The 6,023-nt window shown below is 43.9% G+C and overlaps 1 pseudogene; it reads right to left on the bottom strand.

Moving 5' to 3' along the window:
- Positions 1–2,864: 2,864 nt before the first annotated feature.
- Positions 2,865–5,218, bottom strand: LOC117979362 (rho-related GTP-binding protein RhoQ-like; annotated as a pseudogene).
- Positions 5,219–6,023: the final 805 nt, after the last annotated feature.

The raw sequence follows: 6,023 nt of genomic DNA, 5'->3' as shown, positions 1-6,023 counted from the left end.
AGCACTCTGGGAGGCCAAGGCAGGTGGATCACCTGAGGTCAGGAGTTTGAGACCAGCCTGGCCAACATGGTGAAACCTTGTCTCTACTAAAAATACAAAAATTAGCCGGGCTTGGTGGTGGGTGTCTGTAGTCCCAGCTACTTGGGAGGCTGAGGCAGGAGAATCACTTGAACCTGGGAGGCAGAGGTTGCAGTGAGCCAAGATTGTGCCACTGTACTCCAGCCTGGGTGACAGAGCGAGAGTCCATCTTGAACAAAACAAAAACAAAAACAAAAAAGAATTAATCACCTGAAATCATTAGGTCTATCAGTTTTAGATTTAGATTTGAATTGAAATGTCGCTTAAATTAGATACAATTTAAAAATCCATATCATGAACTTAGTTTGGAAAAATCTCATGACAATTAAACTTTCAAAATCTTCAAAAGAACTTCCAGTGTTAATAATGCTAGCATACCACAGGATGCCGCGTGAGCAAATTATGTAGTGAAATTGTCTCATCTCAGCTTTGTTCCTTGTGGATAAACTCACATGCCAGAGGGTGTGGTCAGGGCTGTGAATTACAGGTGAGGCCAAGTGACCTCCCACTGCTAGTGGTCACTGTGACTTGTCAGACTCCACCTGCCCATGCAGTCACCACTTTAGCCAAGGTGCTTGGGTAGGCGGCCAGCTGGGAGTGGAGTAGGGGTCTGTGTAGAGACAGGAGGGGTGATAGGATCCAGGAGTAAGAACCACGGGAACCTCTAGACCAGACAGAGTGCATTTTTTTTTCTTTTTCTTTTTTTTTGAGACAGAGACTCACTCTGTTGCCCAGGCTGGAGTGCAGAGGCGCTGTCTTGGCTCACTCTACCTCCCAGGTTCAAGTGATTTTCCTTCCTCAGCTTCCCGAGTAGCTAGGACCACAGGCACGTGCCACCATGCTCGGCTAATTTTTTGTATTTTTAATAGAGACGGGGTTTCACCATGTTAGCCAGGATGGTCTCGATCTCCTGACCTCGTGATCCTCCTGCCTCAGCCTCCGAAAGTGCTGGGATTACAGGCGTGAGCCACCGCGCCCGGCCCAGAGTGCGCTTTTTAAGTAAAGAACTTGTAAGTAGAGTCTGAATCCTGTGGAATATGTCTTCACCCCACTATTCATTTCTTTGTTATTACAGACCAGCTGAGCTAGTGAGCAAGAAACACAAGCACTGAAGCTGGAAGCGTCCCCATCCATTTCTGTGGCTGCCAGCACAGAACCGCAGGAAGTAAGACAGCGTTGTCCTACTGATGCTCTCACCTGGGATCTGCCCTCATGTCCAGGTGACACAGCTGCCCTTGGTGACCAGAAGCCACTCACCTGTTCCCTGCATGCCAGCTTGCAGTGAGGACATCTGTCCAGGCACGAGAGCCCACCTTCCATTTTGAGAATTACTGTCAGTAACTCAGTTAGATAAGCTAGGCTTCTGCAATCATACTGAAGTGTAACATCCATACAACAAATTGCACAAATCACAGCATGTAACTTGGTGAATTTTTACACAGTGAATATGCCCCAAAAACCAACACCCAGTTCTAGAAATAGAACATTAGCAGCCCCTCAGAAGCCCCTCAGAAGGCTGCTTTCTCCTTTCCTGACACTAGCATTCCTTGACTTTATTCTGCTTTCTAGCACTGTAGGTTAATTTTACTTGTTTTTAAACTTTATGTAAGTGGGGTTGTAAATTGTATGTTCTGTGCCTGTCTTCTTTTGCTGCAACATTAGGAGTCATCCACATTATTGTATCTGGCAACACTTTGTTCATTCCCGTAACCTATGGTATTTTACTAGATAAATATGCTACACTTTACTTATCCATTGTACTTCTGGTGAATATTTGTGGCATTTCAAAATTTGGGATATTACAAATAATAAAGGAATAAGCATTTTTACATGTCTTTTGGTGGACATATGCAGGCTTTTCACACACTTTTAAAAAACTGTTTAATAAACACCCTGTTTTGCAAGAAGTTCACATGCCAATTCATGTAGAGTTGCTTGAGTCTGTAACAACTGAATAGAGGTTAATTGTATGATGTCTTGTAATATGTTTCCCTGTTGGTCATTTAGTCATGTGGCAGAAACCACTAGTTGTTTGCTAAAATTCATTCTCTGTTTCCTCTATGGTAAGGACCCTCCACATTTTAAGCTAGGCAGATGGCTGCCCAGAATAAAGACTACCAATAAAGGTGCAATCATGTTCCTAAGTTCTTAGTAACAGGATGTAGTAGAAATACGGCATGGCAGATTCCAAGATCTTTCCTAAAGGGACACACTTTGCTTTCCTATCTCCCTTCCTCATTGCTGTGTATAAACACATACTGCCATCTTCCACCTTGGGGTTGCGGCTCATACAGTGGCCACAAGACAGAAGGAACCTGGGCCCTGATAAAATCAAGCGTTATATTTACCTTAGACTGCCTATGCAGGTTTTGACAAGAGCTACAATGGTTTTTCTACCACTCATAACTGAAATAAATTATAACATACAAGTTAGTTTCCAATTTTTGATATTGTACACTATATAGCAGTGAACATTGTGCAATATATCTTTTTTTTGGAAATGTATAATAGTTTACTGTTGTAATTCATTTATAACATGTGTTGGACAACTTAGCTAATATGTTAATTGATTTATACAATTCCTTTCAATTTTATCTAAAAGTAGCAGACCAAAATTAAATAAGAAAGTTACATAAGATTCCATTTGAGCATACATAAGGCCATGATACTTTAATGTGAACCACCATTTCTTGGAAGAAAGAAGACATCCAAATGTCTGATTCAGAGAGAAAGTTCCTGGCCAGTCATCCAGTAGACTCTCTCCACTCTTCAGTGCGAAGGTGATGCTTATATTTTTAAAAATCTCTGCAAAGCTCACATACAACAAGACAGTACATCCTGGATTTGTGACTGATATTAGCATTTAAGCCTGTCATTTTCAAGTATAAAAGTTTAGTGTTCCATTACCCAATCTGTGCAGTAGACACAGCTATAAACTCAAGTCATGTGAATTAACAGAAGCCCACCAAAGACATTTTAAAAATTATGATTTAGGCAACAGCAAGTTTAAATGTAGGAAAGGCTAGAAAAAAATGTGTAGATGAGATTGTTTCTCTAAAATGCATTAGGTTGTTCACAATGAAGCTTTGTCTAACACCATTATCTGATGCATGGCATATGCAATAAGGCAGATCCACAGCAGACCAAACAAGGAAGCTGAATTAGGTAACAGAACTAGTAATTAAGATGGTTCACCTCTAACACAGTTCTGCGGCCTGTTCCCCCCAGAGAAAGATTAGAAAAGGTTCCAGTGTACCAAATAAGCTTCACAGAAGAACATGAAAATTTTTCTCCAACTTTTTTTTTTGAAGCAGAGCCTGTCACTTAGGGACCAACTGCTTGTAGATGAAATAAATCAACATTAATTACTTCTAGCCTAATGTAATATGGCTGGAGAAAATGGGTCTCCCGAAGCCGGTATTTTGTTTAACTTACATTCTAGGTGTGTATGTAACTATAACTTCTGCTGTGGTTCCAACATCTATATCTGAAAGGTGGAAGCAGCTGCTCTGTTACAATTTTCATGTAACATGCTTGGATTCTAGGTCTTTCCTCTTTAACACAACTTAAAGAAAGTTTCTCGTGGTTTAGTCAGCATACACACTTCTCATTTCATTTGATGTACACAGCCAAAGTGGGAATTAAAAAAAAATTACCATCTAGTTCAGAGAGCTAAATTGAGTCCAGCATTATGGCAAAGTCTGACCCAAAATTTTAATTTGTAATTTTAGCATGTGTCTCATGCACTTTGGGGAGCGTCAAACTAAATCTACAATTGCCCGAAGCCTTGTTACAGTTTAATGCACATGAACTAAAATGTGTACATTTTTAGTGTTCATGATAAATGCAGTTATGACCTTATTACACTTCAGCATTCTTTAAGAAAGCACATTAAGCTTTAATATAGAAATATTTAGGTTACACTTGTGCTCAAGTAATAATAAAACATTTGTTCTTTTTTGATCTCATACATTCTCTCCTCAGGTATGGCCCATCTCCTGTACGCTTGGAGCGACCTTTGGCTATGTGGCTGGCCTTGTTATTTCACCACTCTGGATATACTGGAATAGAAAGCAACTTACATACAAGAACAATTAACCGGAACAAAGGGAGATATTTCTTTGTGCAGATTCTGTAAGGGCTGTGCAGAAATGTATATGGTCAAAGCCAAGCAGTTCCATTTACAGCTCTGTTTTTTATGTAGTTACAACATGATGTGATTGTAGCTTTTTAAACTATGAAACTTCTGAGAGATTGTACCTTCTAGTTGAAATAAAGTATTTATAATAGATTGTGGCTTCAGATACTGCTTACTGCTTCTTAAACCTTTAAGGAACATTCTTAATAAACTTTATAGAATTCTGAGGACAGGTTTTGTTTTCTTTCAAGTTTTGAACTGCTTCATTACCTATAAATGGTCTGGGTATAGCTGTAGCATTTCATTTGCTTTCTCAGAGAAATGGCCAGTTTCCTTGGCCACTGAAGATGTTTCTCACGTAATTAAACAACAGTTTATACATCTTGATCCTATTCTTTTTTTTACAGTGTGTTTCTTTGGAGTTAAAATGGCTATGACAGCCTCATCAAAAACAGTCTTCAATCCCTTCTGGGTTAAAGCTGAACATTCCACATAGCAGCATGCTCCTGTCTCTTTTGCTAGTTTCTGTCCTTGTTCCACACATATAGGTTTTTCTTTCATATCCTTCAGTCTTGCTAAACTTTTGGGGTCATCTCGGAGATCAATCTGAGTTCCTATTAATAAAAAGGGTACATTTGGTGCGTATTCCTTAAGTTCCGGTACCCACTCCTCTTTCACATTTTGAAATGAGGCTGGATTTACCACCGAGAAGCATATAAGGAAGACGTCGGTCACTGGGTAAGATGAAGGCCTCAGACAGTCATATTCTTCCTGTCCGGCCGGCCGTGTCATAGAGTCCTAGGAGGTACTGCTTGCCCCCCACGGTGACGCTGACTGCTTAGTGGTCGAAGACGGTGGGCACGTACTCCTCCGGGAAGGCTTCGTTGGCATAGCTCATGAGTGGGCACGTCTTGCCCACCGCCCCGTCGCCGACCACCACGCACTTGAGCATCAGCGCGCCGGGCCCGTGAGCCATGCTGCTGCCCGCCGGCCTCCGGGCATGGTCCCCCCGGAGCCCCCGCCCCGGCCCCGGGCTCAGCCCCGGCCCGCCTGGGGGGTCCGCCGCCGTCGCCGCCGCTCTGCGCCGCAGGGCCGCCCCCCCGACCGGCCCCATGCAGCGGCTCCCCTCGCCGGAGGGGAGGGGGCGGCGGGCCCGGGGCGCTGCCGCCTCCGCGGTCGCCGCCAGGATCCCCGCCCCGGCTCCGGTCGCCGCGCCCGCCCGCTGCCCCCGCCCGCTGCCCCCGCCACTCGGCGCCCGCGCCCTCTCCCCGGCCTGGCCAACCCAGGAGGATCCGCCGGATCATAAGCATCTTTTTTTTTTTTTTTTTTTTTTTGTGGCGTTTCGCTCTTGTTGTCCAGGCTGGAATGCAATGGCACAATCTCGGCTCACCGCAGCCTCCGCCTTCTGGATTCAAGCGATTCTCCTGCCTCAGCCTCCCAAGTAGCTGGGATTGCAGGCATGCGCCACCACGTCCAGTTAATTTGGTATTTTTAGTAGAGATGGGGTTTCTCCATGTTGGTCAGGCTGGTCTCAAACTCCTGACCTCAGGTGATCCGCCCACCTCAGCCTCCCAAAGTGCTGGGATTACAGGCATAAGCCACTGTGCCCAGCCTATCTTTTATCTTTTTATATGTCTATTTTATATAAAAAAAAATTCTACAGGTGGAATTGCTAGGTCAAAAACTAAGAACACTTTTGGCCAGGCACGGTGGCTCACGCCTGTAATCCCAGCACTTTGGGAGGCTGAGGCAGGCAGATCACCTTGAGGTCAGGAGTTCGAGACCAGCCTGGCCAACATGGTGAAAC

Source organism: Pan paniscus, chromosome 13, assembly GCF_029289425.2.
Source record: "Pan paniscus chromosome 13, NHGRI_mPanPan1-v2.0_pri, whole genome shotgun sequence".
Lineage (NCBI taxonomy): Eukaryota > Metazoa > Chordata > Mammalia > Primates > Hominidae > Pan > Pan paniscus.
The sequence above is the reverse complement of the archived record's forward strand: the minus strand, read 5'-3'. Positions and strand labels throughout refer to the sequence as shown.